Genomic DNA, 15,889 nt, shown 5'->3' on the forward strand with positions numbered 1-15,889 from the left:
AAAAAAAAAAAAAAAAAAGAAACCTGAGGACAGTCTCTAAAATGGGGTAGATTTGCCCTGAAACTACGCATTCTCACATATGCTTTAAATAATCTCTAGGTCACTTATAAAAACAATGTAAGACTATGTAAACAGTTGTTTTACAGTACTATTTAGGGAACAAAACGAAAAAATGGCTGTGTACATTCAGTACTGATGCAATTTTTAACCCAAAAGGCTTTTCTTTGGGGGTACAGTGCTGGGGATAGAACCCAGGGCATGTACACTGAGCTACACCCTTGTCCTTCTATTTTTAAATTTTGAGACAGTGTCTTGTTAGGTTGTCAAGCTGCCCAGGCTGGGCTCAAATTTATGATCCTTCCGCCTCAGCCTCCACAGAGCTGGGATTGCAGGTGTGCACTACCATGCTTGGCTTCTCAAAGATTTCTGGCCTGCAGTTAGTTGTAGGCAGAGCCTGTGGCTACAAAGAGCAGACTATTCACATAAAAGTTCAGTATCCAGACTACAAAAAGAACTCTTAGCAAATGGTAAGGAAACATCAAAGGCCCAGTTAAAAAAAAAAAAAAGACCAAAGGCAGACATGGACACTTACGCCCATGAATATTCAGGAAGATGTGAGGGGCAGGCCGATCCAGCCATGAGGAAGCACCTTTTCACACGTTCTGGGCTGCCAGCCCCGGCTGCTCCACCTGCCTGCTAAGACTACCAGGGGCACAAGGAGCAGGGAGCAGAGGACTCTGCCACAGGCATGCAGGCCGTGGACTGAGCTCAACACGTTCTGGTCTAGGCCTCGATATGGCCTTACTGCACCCTGAAAGATGAGGCTTGGGGACTGAAGGTTAAGCAGGAATGGCTGCAAGCATAGCTTCCCCAGCACCGACACTGGTGTCCTAAGGGCCATCTGATGATGTTGTCATGATGCATTTGCACAGGCCAATAATCGAGTACGAAGGCAGAGGCCTGCAGATGTTCGCTTCTTCCCCAGCCTGGTCTTTACTACAACCCTTGACTGCATCCCACACATGCGCCACCTCACTAGCATCACCTTTCTTGTAAAATAAATATCATCTTGGGAGGCAGAGACAGCTCTGTGGCAAGTCTGCTGCGAGACTGGGAACATCCCTTAGCGGAAGCCTGTGTTTCCTCACCTTTAAGCCACACAGGTGGACCAGGTGGTTTCCCAGGGGATGTGCAGGTGTGAATCTAACCTCACAGACATTTCCACAGACTTCCTACCCTCTCCCCATAGCGCATCTGTCTGTTCTCAGTTACTGAACTTTGCAAGAGGTTCGCATTTGGGATTGCGGCCAGTGGTGTCTAGGAACACTAATATGCCTACTTGCCTAAGTCCTTTATCTTTATTTACCGATTTTTTTTTTTTGAGGCAGTCTCACGATGTAGTTCAGGCTGAACTTACTGTGCAGGCCATGCTGGCCTCCCACTTGTGGCAACCCTCCTGCCTCAGCCTCTCAAGTGGTGGCAAATAGTACCACACCTGGCTGCACTGCTGCTTTTGCACACAAGTAGCTGTGCTAGAAGCTGCATGACTTGCAGAGCCTCAACTGGTCCCTAAAGAAGTAAAGGGTCAGATTGTTCAAGTTTATTTCATCAGGTGAATTTGGGGTCTTCAGTTTGGGTTTTTAATATTTTTTTCTTTATCTGTGACACGACTGTCTTAGACTAAACCGAAGGAGATTATTTTACACTCAAACACATTGTTTTAAAGTATTAGCCACCGTAAACTTGTCCTATTCACAACAGGAAAACAGTAAAAATTTAGGCAGAGCGAGGATCACATTAACTGCACTGTAGACTCTAATGCAGAAGGTCTTAAACCAACTGATTACAGATGCAACAAACTGCAGGACTAGATTCCCGAGAATGAGACATAATTAGGCAATCTGATAGTCTGCAGCACAGACATATTTAAATGGAAGACAGACACAGAAACAATTCTAGAACAGAATCAAGACTGAATGAAAAAGACGGTGGAAAGAAATAGTAAAGAGTTTTAAGGACCTAGGGGTCCTGGCTGCTTCTCACAGAGCTGCAGGGATGAGAGGGTGAGACTCAAGAGGGGACAACGTCAGACAATGCCCAGAGCCGGCGAGAGCGTGGGTTTTCAACCCAGGGATGACCAGGACAGGAGGAATTTAACCCACAACCAGACACACAGCAGTACTGCAGCAGAACATCAAAGCCAACAATATCTGAAAAGCAGTCAGAGAGAGAAGACGCCCACAGAGGAACGCTAATCAGCGTCAGCGCGGCTCTCAACAGCTGCTCCCGGAGATGGGTGAAAGTAATTGTTAAGCTGGGATCCAAACCCAGCTACACCAGGGCTTGAGAGTGACTGAGACACAAAGACTCTTCAGACACCTGTGGAGAGGGAACTGCGCCCGGTGCCCCCATGACCAGCGCTTTTGAGTGTTTCCCGCTGCTAGCACTTGGCTTGATGTGGGGTGTTGGAGAGAGCAGGGCCGGCGCCAGGCTTCGCGCTGGTTGCCCCCGGGCTGGGCAGGGTGTTGCTGGCTTAGGCACAGAGCTCTTGCTGAAGTGAGGTTTTTCTCACCTTCACAAATTTAGGAAACGGAGGGGAATCTGCTTGGTTGTTTTCTCTGTACGTGGAAGGGAGCTTTTTATAAGAAATAACTTTTTCAGCAAATCCTGGGTATTTTTTTAAGCCTCATTCCCCCCCTTTGCAATTGTGACATGTCTACATGAAGCTGGCCACAGGAAGGAAGCCTTGTTGGAGAAGCTATTTTCTGAATATCCCTTTATACTTGATTGCACAACATGCCCACATCTAGGCGCAGAGACCAAGACTGCGCCCTCGGTGGAAGCTGTAATTTGGAAGTCAAATGCTTCCAGGAAACACTTAGTTTGCATGATTCCTTCACAGACAGCATAAGGAAATATTAAAGGGATAATTAAACATTTACTTTAAAGAAGGACTTGAGGAGTTGGGCGTCTAACCCTGGAAGCGAGCCCAAAGAGCATGCGACTCCATGAGATCCTCCAATAGGGAAGTTAGGAGTTTAGAGAAGGGCTAGAAAAAATAGAACGGCCCAGCCAGGGTGAGGGACCAGTGACCTATGACTGCTGCTCTGAAAACTCCCTGTCCGCGTAAAATGGGCAGCTCAGGGTCACTGGCTCGTGGTCCTGAAGAATGGACAGCCAACACTGGAGCCTTACATCATGGGTCACTATGGGGTACAGGCGCCAGTGGGAGCAGGGTGTGCGATGTGCCCGTCAGTCCTTCCTGGCATGCATGGGGGTTCTATGGAGACCTGTGCTCAGAAGAACCAGTTGTGCAGGTTGTAGGCAAGATAGCATCTGGATCCCCCGCTCCCTGCTTCCCAGCCGTGGGGATCCAGTTTGACCAAACTACAGCCATCTTGACTGTCTTCATGAGCCAGCCGAGTCAGGCTTTCCCGTCACCTTCTTCTCAAGAAGAGGAAGGAAGATTAAATATGGCTGACCGGCTAGGGCTCCCTTGTCAGTTTCCACCGCCACCTCTGATGGGCGCTTTGGTGGGCAGGGCTCAAGTGTGAAGGCCTTCCTCAGGTCTCCAGGATGGAATTACTGTGGATCACATGAGGGCCTGGGAATCTTGCTGTGAAGGAAGATGGGGGAATTCTCAAGGGCTGGACTCATAAGCAGGCGCTGCTCAGTGGCAGCCCCAAAAGCTGTCCATCCCCTCACATCCCAACCTGTGAATGTGACTTTATTTGGATAAAGGATCTTTGCAGATGTAATTAAGGCTCTGGAATGAGACTGTGGGTTACCTGGCTTGTCCCTCAATGCAAAGCTAAACTCCCTTATGAGATTCACAAGAGGAGACAGAGGCAGAGGCAGAGGACACATGGAAGGAAGAAGGCAGAGAGCAGACTGATGCAGGCTGAAGAAGGCTGCAGCCACCAGGAGCTGGAAGAGGGTGGAGGGTCCTGCCCTCGAGCCCACGTTCCACTCCTGGCCTCCAGAATAGTGAGAGAGTCCACGTCCAGTTTTTAAGACCCCGAGTCTGTGGAACCGTGGTACAGCAGCCTCAGGACAGATGGGAGGGACAGAGAGGAAGGAACTGCCTGGTATCTGTTGGCTCCTATCCTCCTGGGCATCCCTGTGGGGTTGGAGTGTTAGCTACACAGGAAGGAGCAAGTCTCATAGCTCGGGGGCCAGTGACGCTTCAGCCCTGGGACAGCGCAGGCTGCAGACTCTTCCTGCTACTCAGGATCTCACCCTGGTGGTATCCACCTGGCTGCCTCTTCTGGAACTTGATTTTTTTTTTTTTGGGTGGGGAATGAGGCTGGCATATGGTAGTGTCCAGGGACCTTCCTATCTGTGTCTTCTTCCCTGTGTTTGGGGATTTCAGGTTTTCAGGAACCCTAACATAGCCTCTTTCCAGAAGGAAGCCAGGGCCCACTGGGACTATTCAGTGTTCAACCAGACAAATGTCAGCACGAGCTCTTCAGGGAAGGCATCCAGAATGCCTTGAGACACACACGGAGCCACTCTAGACCTTTCTGATAGAGTTCTTGGCAAAGATGTTCTCTTTTTACTGAGGAGGCTCAATGGACAAACAGGTTTGTCTGGATCTGTTAGATGCCAGCTTTCCTGAAGGAAGGCAGAAAGCATTTATCTAATGGGTAAGGGGACATACTGTCCCCTTATAACATTTACTGAGGTCCTGGATCCGGCCATGCCTGAAACCTCCCAACCCTTGAGCTTTGCAGTTATGGAAGTCCACAAAGTCCCCACCAGCCTAGTTTAACTCGTCATCTGTAAAGGAAAGTCTCTGGAATCCTATGCAGTGACCTGCCCTAGGAACAGAGCTTCAAGGGCCCTCACTGCATCATCTGCACGACACCATGATGTACCCCGAATAGCAGCCAAGGCCTCAACCAGCTGTAACCATCCTCTAAAAGGGCTGGGGATCTAGCTCAGTGGCACCGTGCCTGCCTTGCAAGCTCAAAGTCCCAAGTTTGACCCTGATACTGCAAAAAGACACCAAAAGATACCTTCCATGTTGTAACCATTCTCTGAAAAGGTTCCACCGCACAGTCTCTTACTCCCTGAAGCAAAGGGAGCCAACAAACCTCCAGCTTCTACAAAAGCCTTCAAGCATGGACAGGTGCCCTCTGTCACCTTCTTTTGCCTGTTCAAGCTTTTACTTAAGCTTCAAGGCCGGCCTCCCATCTGTCAGGTCACACAGCTGGCCCTGATCTCTAGGGACTTGTTCTCTGATACACTGTAGCATTTGGCTGTGTTTAACCTGGGCTCTGAGCAGTGTGAAAGTAACTCTCTGCCTTACTCACCTCAAGGCCTGTGGAAATGTTTTGTAGTTGTTTACTGTTACTGTTTTACTCTTCATGGAATAGGGTCTATTATATTCCAAGAGACACGAAGTGCGATGTGCAATAAAAATAATTCTGGGACATTTTTACACCTGTTCACCAACCTTCATCTTTTCTTGTGAGTCCATTTGTCACAGCTGATACACAAGTTCATGGTGTCCCAGATAAACTGCTCTTGCTGCAAGTCCTGGGAGACCTTTTATGCTTCTTTTAGTTCCAGAGTTTTGTGTTCTACAGCCTGGGACATTCCCTGCTGAATTCTTGCTGGTGAGGAAGACTCCTTAACCGTCAATGTGTTTACTATTTGTACATGCGACTCGGCCCTTAGTATATGTCATTTTGCTGCCTCGCACGATTATGAGATTTTCCTTTTTCAGTTTCATTGCTCAAGGAATGGATCAGAGCGGAAGTCGTTTAGTCCGAACCGCCATAAACGCAGTTGCCTTAAAACAGCACACATTCTCTCAGGGTTCAGGCGGTTGGAATTCCGATGTGAGTCTCACTGGACTAACAGCAAGGCATGGCAGGGCTGGTTCCTTCAGGAGGCTCCAGAACTGAATCCACCTTTTCTGGTTACCAGAGGCTCCCGTATCCCTTGCCTATGTCTCCTTCCTCCGCTTTCCAGCCACCAGAAATAGGAGCTTCACAGCTCTCTCTGCGCTGACTTCAACGGTCACATCTCTGATATCACATCCCTGCTGTGAGCTTTCATGCCTCACATGGACCCTGCGATGACTCTGGATCACCTGGATACTCCAGGATAATTTGTCCATCTCAGGATCCTTAACTGTATCATCTTGCAGTCTCTCCATCTCCCTCTTCTCCTGCCCTGCGCCCGAGCTGCACAATTTGTCACCCTGTGTGTACATTTCATATCCAGGTGTCTTAGAAATTCCACTCGCTCACCACTGTATTCCTAGGACTTAAAAGCAATGTTGGGTGAGTTCTCAAACCAAACATTGTTCTCCTCTTATCCTTTCCTTCCACTTGTGGAAAACTGCATGCATGCATCCAGCGAAAGAGAAAGAAATACTGACACCATATGTTAACCCCAGGGGCTTTCCATCCAACGTGGATAACACATTGATATTTGTGGTTTCTGTACGTGACCGTGTGCTGTGGGCAGGCGGCAGGCCACCTTGTGGATGGGGAAGGAACGCCTCTAGGAAGACCTTGTTTCCAGGCAGACTACTGTCCCCACGTTTGAGTAGCTCTGGCTTTAGAGAGGCCGTGCTTTCTTCCCTTCCGGGTGTTTTTCTTTTTCTTGGTGAAACGTGACACGATCAAGGAGGTGCTGGAGTCTTAAAAGTTGAAAGAATGTGAGTCCGCAGCTTAGGAGAGAAGAGGCGTAGGAAGAGATACCCTATTGCTGGTGGGAGTGTGGGAGGCGTGCAGGTGTTTGTGGTGAGAGTGAACAGGGAGGTCCCTTTCTGCGTCCAGCTAATGGGCACCACTGTAGAGAGGTATGAATGGTTTTCCCCCAGGCTTGGTAACTGCAAGGCTGGCAAAACTGTGGGAACTGTCGTCTTCCTTTTCTACTCCTGTGAACCGAGGGCAGCAGCTTAGGAGGTAGAAGTGGACAGTCAGAACATCCAGAACATTCGCAATGGAGCACAGGTAAACTGCAATGTATTTCCTGCAAGACTGCCCCTACGTTAATATGACCGCCAGCAGTACCTGGAAGGCAGATGCTGGACAGGAGGAAGTGGGTGTCAGCACGGAGTACAGAGAGGCTGTGTCTGGATCCAGGCCCTCGCTAGGCCCACTGTGAATGGGCAGCCCCTACATATAAGCTTCCTTTCAAAGGAAGCAGAGGGGAAGATTTAAAAGAAACTGAAGGGAAAGGAAGAAATATAAATCAGTAGGTCTTAATAAGAGGTGATTTTTATCCCATAAAGACACTTGCCAACATGTGGAGACAATTTTGGTTGTCACAACCATGGACTGCTGCTGGTATCCAGTGTGTGGGGAATTCCATACCACACACAGGATAGTTCTCACCATGAAGAATGACCAAGGCACAGACAAGGACAGCACTAAGGTACCTCCAGAAGCCCTGATGCAACTCCAAGGACTAAGGTTGGGAGGACAAGGGATCCCCAACAGGCTTTGCTGAAAACCCCCATTCCACTTGGAACTTCTGCAGTGGAAAAGCTCCACTTATCTTTTTGAGCTTCAATTAGCTGTTCAAGGAAGCTCAGGGCAAAGTACTCATTGGATGTGGGCATTTCTATGAAGAGTAAGTTAAGTCTTAAATGTCTTCACTGAGATCAGAGAGGTGGTGTGTTGACAGTAACTACTTCCTACTGACCTGGGGTGAGCAACTGGAACGAGGAGGCAGACCTGTTTTTGGGGTACATCACGCTATTTCCAAGGCTGAGTGAGGACTCCTGCAAAACTGAATCCAAGCTGTTTACCTGGCTAAGATATTCCCTCCTCACCCATGGAAGATCTCTCTTTCTCCAAGACTGCCCTTTGTGAAAATTTTAGCCAGGTACCATCTGAAAGGAAAGGATGAAGGGCAGTACACAGATGACAGGGGCTACCGGTTGGTCATCTGAGCACACCACTTGGAAAGTACACGCTGACATTGTGGCAGAGAACAACCTTTTTGAGCATGTGATCAAAACCCTCTGATAAGTGAAACCGAGTCTCAGCTTCTGTTCTGGAGGAGCAACCAAGGTTGGAACAGGAGTGTGGGGTTGAGGGAGGCTTCAGGAAAACTCTGAAAATTCTGCAGAATGTTTTGTTCTCGTTCACTTAGATTTAGAGGAATCCTTTGACAAAACAAAACTGAAACCTTATTTCCCCACTGACAGTCTCTGAGTGACCACACACAGATATGGCATCAATTTTAACTATACAATTTGGTAAGTTTCAACAAATGTGTGGATATGCATAACCACCAGATCATGGCACAGAACGTTTCCATCACCCCAAAAGCTCCTTGCATCCTTTTGTAGTTAATCTCTCCCTCTAGCCCCACTCTTTGGCAACCTCTGGTCTTCTGTCACTGTAGCTGGGCCCTTTAAATAACCGCAACGTAAAATAAATCTTGCCGCGTAGTTTTCTAGGTTTGACTTTAAAATTTGGTATGATGCTTTCAAGAATCATCCATATTAAGGGCTGCGGATTTAGCTCAGTGGTTCCAGAGCTTGGCTTGCAAGCACAAGGACCTGAGTTCGATCCCCAGTACCAAAAAAAAAAAAAAAAAAATTAAGAGTCATCCATATTTTGCTTCTATAGGTGACTAGATCCTTGTATCGCACCACAGTTTATCTCTCAGCAGTTGAAGGAAATATGTATTGTCTCTTGGTTTTAGCATTTTAATAAAGCAGCTATAAACATTTGTCTATAGGTATTAACATGGACATATGCTTTCTGTTCTCTAGGAGTCCTATTTCTCTGGGTAAATACCTATAAGTGGAATTGCTGGGTCATGTGGTATTACTCCTCAAGGATTTATCAAATTATTTTCCAAAGCAGCTGCACTAACTCTTCTCCCACCAGCAACATATAAAAGGTTCAGTTATTGTTCATCCTCACCAGCCCTTGGGATCATCAATTTTTAAAACCTCATGGTTTTAATTTGTGTTTACCTAATAACCAAATGATGTCCTCTTGTGCTTGTTTGCGACTGGTGTATCTCTGAAGTGTCTGTTCAGATCATTTGACCATTTTATTTATGTTTTATTTTTTGAGACAGGGTCTCACTATGTAGTTGGGACTGACCTGGAACTCATTACATAGCCCAGGCTGGCCTTGAACTCACAGCAACCTCCTGCCTCAGCCTCCCTTGTGCTGGGATTACAGGTGTGTGCCACCACGCCCAGCTCATCTGACCATCTTAAAAAGTGGTTTGTTTTCTGTATCAAATCGGCAAGAATTCCTTTTTTTTGGGGGAGGGGCAGTACCGGGGATCAAATTCAGGACCTTGCATTTGCCAGGCAGGTGCACGCAAGAGTTCTTGATATGTTCAGCATATTAGCGCTTGTCAGGTATGTTTTGCAATTTTATTTTTTTGGCTTGTCTTTTAAACTCCTTCACAGTATCATCTGAAGAGCAAAATTTTAAACGTTTAGGATGTCTTATCGGGTATTTCCTCAATAGCTTGTATTTGTGTGTGTACGTTCTATTTAAGCAGTGTTTTGCTTAATCCAAGGTCATATAAATTTTCTCTCTCTCTCTCTCTCTCTCTCTCTCTCTCTTTTTTTTTTTTTTGGTACCAGGGATCGAACTTGGGCCCTTGTGCTGTGCTTGCAAGGCAGGTGGTGGAACCACTGAGCCAAATCCCTGGCATCTTCTTCTTTTTCAAGCAGTTTTATAGTTCTAGCTCTTAAATGTGTTTTAGGCCAATTTTGAGTTAATTTTCTTGTATGAAAGAAGAGTTGTGATTCATTTTTTCCATACAGACACCCAATATAGTATCTAATATCATTTATAGAAAAGATGATTCCTTACTTAAGTGTCTTGGCACCATGTATATGGGGGTCTATTGCCAGATTGGATTCTGATTTTACTAGAAAAAGATATACCTTACTTTTTAGAAAACAACAGCGCCAAATGTAGCTAAGAATACAAATAATAATGCAAAAAAAGTTTTAAAAGTACTTACATTTTTATCACTGTAAACATTGTTTTCATATTTGCATATTCCATTTAGTCTACAATATGCACAGAAAAATACAGGTGCTCTCCTATTGTGTTCTGCTGTCGTGTATGACATATTTATGACGTGCCCAAATGAGCAATGTGGGGACCAAAACTTTCCACACTTTGAGGGTTCCAAGACCAGTAGGAAAAGAAACTGTGTGTGAGGGACAACTGATGCTTCGTTATAAGATCACTAAACTCCTCCCCTCAAAAACCCTACCCAGTGGCACCATTATTCATAAGAAAAATACTATTTTGGCTCCCAAAACTATGAAGGATATCCAGATTGGCAAAGCTAAAACCACTATTCTAGAACTGCCCATTAAGACCTGTGGGAAGGAAGGTAGTGTGTAGCTCAGTCGTGGAGCACATCTATGTGAATCCCTGGGTTCCCTCCCGGCACTACATAATAAGCTGCAGAAAACACACAAGGCTGGCATCTGAAAGAAATACACGTTCTGCCACTTTTTTCATTAGAGGTTTCATGTCCTTGTATGGCGAGTTTTCTTAATCATCGGATCATTTAGATCCGAAGCTACTTACAATTTTTAAGTCGTTTCTCAGCGGTGGCCCAGTCTGAACTCTGCTCTGCACACACAGGAAAGGAATGCGAAACCTTGGGGCACCTTCCACTGTGACCTGAGCTCAGTACAATATCCTCTCCTACAAAACGAATGTCGAGCACAGGGTGGGAGCTTCAGGGCAGCGTTCCGACGACCTCCTGTCCAGAACACACAGGTCTCAGTCCTCCGCCTTTCTTCAGGCTTCCCTTGCTGCCGCTTTCTTAGAAGCACACTTTCAGACTCCCTCTTTCTTAATTTCCTGCCAATCTTGTCTGTTTACTTCAAGAGAATCCAGTCCCCCTTTCATTTCGCTGATGAAAAGAAAGCTCCCACAAAGTCCTTCAACAGGCAGAGGCGAGGACGGTACGGTGAAAGAGTGGGCGCTGCCGAACAATTGGAAGGCAGGACTGCCGCCCCAGCAGGGCGTTTTGAGGGCCTCCTGGGCCCTCCAATCTCAACAGCACAGCCTGTGCTCGCCTAGCCTCAAGGGTTCGCAGCTGTGTCAATGCTGTAGGCAGGTCCATGGTCCCCGAAGTAACCACAGCTGCGTCCCCCGCCCGTGAGGGAGGCAAAGGGAAGGGTGCTCGTCAGCAAGACCCTGGCAGAGGCTGCCTAGACTGGCCAGGTGGCTTGGTACACGGCCAGGACCCTCATCAATGGACAGGGCGGGTGTGCCCAGCGCCTTCAGAGACGGTGGGGTCTGAGGATGGAGAGGCTGCTGGCCAAGGGCCAAGGGATGCCCCGTATCGCTGTAGTAAAATGGAACTGAGGCTCGGTACTTTAGAAGAAATCGCTCACCATCCTGTGGTTGGAAGGAGCAAACAGCAGGCACACGGTCCCGGCGAACAACGTGGCGGACAGGCTGCAGGGAGGGGAAGAGGCCTCGGGACACTTCCGGTAGAGACGGGAAGTAGAGGGGTGGGATGCAGAACCTCCTGCTCTCTGAGAAGATCGCACTCCCTCCTACATTCCCTAATCTCCTCCCACTAGGTCCCGCCCCATAAAGGTCCCACCACCTTTCAACAACCACGTAGGGTGTCAAGTTCCCAGCTCACGACCCGTGAAGGCACCCTGAAGCCATGTCCAAACCATGGTGCCTGGAAGCTGGGAAAGGCAAAGGAACAGATTTTCCCCTGGATCCTTGTGAATGAACTCAGCCCCCCTGGCACGCTGGTGGATGTGGGACCCGTGTTGTACACGGGATCTACAGAATTTAGAGAGGATAAATGTGTGTTGTTTTAGGCCACTACGTTTTTGGCAATTTGTTGTAACAGCATAAGAAAATGAGCACAGCCCTTGTCCTTCCTGCTCACCTCCCTCTATTTTGTTTAATAGAATGATGAGAAGATTACATTGTAGACTTACTAATGCTTTCTTTTGGATTAGCCTGAGAATTTACCTAGCATTTTAAAGGTCGTTTTTTTTAAGTTAAACAACAAGTGCAATAGGTCTTTTGGGCTGTAATCTGGGGCTACAGGCCTGCCACTTATTAATAGAATTTCCAAGGATACATTTTCTTACCTAAATCCCTTTGGCTATGCTGTACTTAAAGGAATTCTTTTATAAACATGGCTGTAATTCACCCAAAGCTGATGAATTCATAGCTGTCAAAGAAAAGGTAGATGGCTATGTGTTGGATAGAAAAGCTACATTCTGTGTTAGTACATGCAAGAGCCTGTTGCATTTTCTTTAAGGGTTTTTTTTTTTTTTTGGTACCAGGGATCAAACTCGGGTCCTTGTGCTTGCGAGGCAGGCAGCGGAACCACTGAGCTAAATCCCTGGCCCGCATTTTCTATTTTAAAAAGATTTTGCAGGGTCAGGCCTGGGATTTAGCTCAGGGGTTCTTCCACCTGCCTCACAAAGTGAAAGACCTGAGTTCGCTCCCTAGTACAAAAAAAAAAAAAAAAAAAAAAAAAAAAAAAAAAACGCAGTGTTGGCTATTGAACCAACCCCTCAAGCATGCCAAGTATGTACTCTACCAAAGTATGTATTCCACTACTGAGCTAGCATTACCAACCCCAAATCTATTTTTAAATGCCCCCCCCACTGGCCTCAGATTCCTAGGCTCAAGAGATCCTACTGCCTCAGTCTTCTATAGGGACTACAGTTGTATGCCGCTGTGCCTAATGTTTCTTATTTCAATTTTTGAATGTTGAGTAGGAACTGATCTCATCTCAATTAAAAAGTTTCCTAAATATTTTAAACTGTTTAAAAGCCGCCTGATGAAATAGCAAAATTTTTATCACCAGAACAACTCAAAAGTCTGTCAAGATGTTACTGAGGGGATTCCTGCAGAGTGGGAATTTATGTTAGGTCACCCTACACTCCTTCCCATCCTAAGAGCATGTGATTTTATGGTCTCGCGTCTCATGGAACTGCTTCTCAGTTTTCTTGCTCTGATGGCTGAACCCCATCCCAGTTGCTCTGCTTTTCTGAAGAAACAAGACATGCAGAGTTAGAGCTGGCAGTGTCCCGAGTGCTCAGCTTGCTTTTCTTACTAAAGGAGGTTGATCTTTCCAAGGTCACATAGTCGGTCCAGTGCAGGGAGGAGCTGGGGACGGCTCTCCCGGACTTGATATCTTAATCGTTTGGTTGGGACCAGGCAATGCTGCCAAGCTGTTTCTGTTCTTCTTTCCTGGAACCATGTCATCTTTGGGGAGCTTGAGGGAACGGAAAACTAGCTCCCAATGCCCAGTTGTTGTTTGTTTCTCTTTCCCTCCTTTCCTGGTCACTCCTATAATTCCTTTCTGTTACCAAGAAAATTGTAGCGTGGGCTACAATTCTTTCCTGTGGCCATGCCACCTGCCTTCGTCCCTGATATCTAGGGTGGAAAACATGCCAGCAGGGCCCTGGGGGCACAAAGTTTTGATGTAAAGTCCAAGTGCTGGTGGCCTTTCAACAGATATTTTGGGATTACAACTACATCCTAAATAAAAAGTGTACAGGGTGTAAAAAAGTGTACAAAGTGTAGAGAGCAGCAGAGAGCGCACACAGCTACCTGGTTAGAGTGACAGGACTGGGTATGTGGGTGCTTTCCCCTCTCCGAATGTTCATTGTTGCCAAGCCGGTCAGTGTCAGTGGAAGGAAGACTGTTGTGTTAACAGTATAGAGGTCTATGTTTAGGTTGGGAAGATTGAGGGCTGAGAACAAAAACTGAACAACTGTTTTACCTCTTATTTGTGGGTGAAACTTAGAAAATAGAGTAAGATTGCTTATCATTGTTTCCGAAATGTTAGTCATCGGACTTAGAAAGGGGAAGTCTGACAAAGACAGGGGAGAAGTCACCATGTGGATGATGTAAGCCAATGTAGCTCCGTTTTCTTAGTAACTGACATTCACAATGGTAAGGGCAGGTCCAGGTGGGGCTAGTTATAAAGCAAGCGATCAGAAATCTGTTCCCTTTAAACCGAAAAAGATGAGCATTGAAGTGGGAAGATTTCATTCATAACAGCGACCAAATACAAAAATTACAGCAAAACAATTTTTAAAAAAAGCTAGGAGAAATGGTGCCAAAAATATGCAAGACCCAAAGCGAAAAAAATTGGAGATCCTGTACACTCAAGAGTGTAAAGATGGCTAGTTCCTGGGCACAAAGACTGTTGAAAATGTGTCATTTCTCTGTAAATTATAGATTCAGTGCAGTGTGAGCAAACGACTAAGACAATCTATAAGACTACTTGTGGGAAGATGGCCCAGAAGTGTGTGTGTGTGTGTGTGTGTGTGTGTGTGTGTGGGTGTGTGTGTGGTTATCGTTTACAAACATTTTATATACACTTACATGAAGGAAATTTAATTATTTTGGTGTATAAGTTCTGACAAGTTTGTGGAGTTGTGAACTGGCACACAGCGACACAGGCAGTTGAACCTCAAATCCTTGCTCTAACCTAAGCCTCCCTCTAACCTAATGCGTGGTAGCCACGGGTCTGTCCTCACTCTACTGCTTTGCTGTTCTAGAGTGTCGGATAAATGAATTGAATGCAGTCTTCTGTGTCTGCTTCTGTCCTTAGCTTAATGCATTTCAATTCCTCCAAGCAGTCGTGTTGGTAATTTACTCCTATTACTTAGTAGCTTCCATTTTATGTGCATGACACGTTTTGTCTAACTTTTACCCACTGAAACACATTGGGTTGCTTCTGATTTTTAACCATCACGAATAAACGCTGCTATGAGCTTTGTGTACAGGTTTTGGCTGGACGTAGATTTTCAGTTCTCTAGGGTGAGGGTGAACATCCTTGCCTTATTCTTGAGGTTAGGGTGAAAATATTCAACTGTTCAGCATCAATTAAAGGTAAGGCATAGGTTTTTACTACATTTTTTAAAAAACCGGTTTGGAGAAGTTTCCTTATAGTTCTACTTTTCTGGCAGTTTATTTGTTTATTTACTTGTATGGTTCCATTTATACTCAATGTTCAGTATAGGCAAATCCATAGAAACAGAAAGCAAATTAGTGGTTGCTAAGAGCCAGTGGAAGGAGGGAAATAATCAGGGAATTACTGCTTTAAAGGTATTTCTTAAGGGGCTGAAATAGTCCTGAAATTAGATAGCATGAACATACTAAAAGCTAAAGATTTGTATACCTAAATGGTGAACTGTTACATCTCAATAATGCTGCTCAGAAATGGCCTTATTCTGTAATTATCTCTTTCTGTCAATTTCTTAGCTTTCTTGAACAAATGTGAATTAAATTGTGTTACTCAGAGACTTTCTCCAACATACTGATTAGAACCTGATATTAAATGGATACAATATAAGGATTTTTCAGTAGGCTTTCTCCACTTGAATGTAAGGTTCAAGAGGGCAGGGCTTTCTGAGTCATTCTCTCACACAGGATCTGACACCCAGCAGGGTCTCCGGGGGTGTTGCTGGATGAACGGTTTCTGTGTGGTGTACATCCGCGTACATCAGATGGGCACGCAGCCCAACCATGACTGCCGGTCACTCCTTCACCCAGCACATCTGTCCTGGGGCCACCTCAGTGTGTGGAGGGCCTGAGTGAAACAGACATTCTCTGCCTGGGGTCTGTGTTGGAGTCAGGGCACCGCTGATATCCTGCCTCGTCGATATCTCTGGCCTGGTTAAGCATTTTCCCTGGTAGGCAGGAGCTGGGGTTCTGGGATCTGTCTAACTGAGGGCAAATTTCAGTTCCACGAGTCCCACTGGTCAGAACTGGACTAGCCAGCATTATCTCTCTGAACCTTAGCCTCCTCTTCTCTTTTTTTGGGAGAGATTTCAGGCAGGGCCTTGTTATTTAGTTTACACTGGCCTCACATTCACTAGGTAGCCCAGGCTGGCTTTGAACTCACCGTGATTTCCCGCTTC

The 15,889-nt window shown here is 46.2% G+C and overlaps 1 protein-coding gene and 1 long non-coding RNA gene across 2 annotated transcripts in view; one reads left to right on the forward strand and one right to left on the reverse strand.

Annotated features, from left to right (window-relative positions):
• The window catches only part of LOC109118165, a 33,251-nt gene extending 21,797 nt beyond the window's left edge, over positions 1-11,454 (reverse strand). Inside the window, exon 1 of the long non-coding RNA XR_002025472.1 lies at positions 10,551-11,454. This is a non-coding gene — a long non-coding RNA (uncharacterized LOC109118165). The remainder of the gene's footprint in view (positions 1-10,550) is intronic.
• The window catches only part of Irf8 (interferon regulatory factor 8), a 78,635-nt gene that overhangs the window by 20,961 nt on the left and 41,785 nt on the right, over positions 1-15,889 (forward strand). The window lies entirely within an intron of this gene.

This window comes from Fukomys damarensis, unplaced genomic scaffold (assembly GCF_012274545.1).
Source record: "Fukomys damarensis isolate Sample0158 unplaced genomic scaffold, DMR_v1.0_HiC HiC_scaffold_32, whole genome shotgun sequence".
NCBI classification, from domain to species: domain Eukaryota; kingdom Metazoa; phylum Chordata; class Mammalia; order Rodentia; family Bathyergidae; genus Fukomys; species Fukomys damarensis.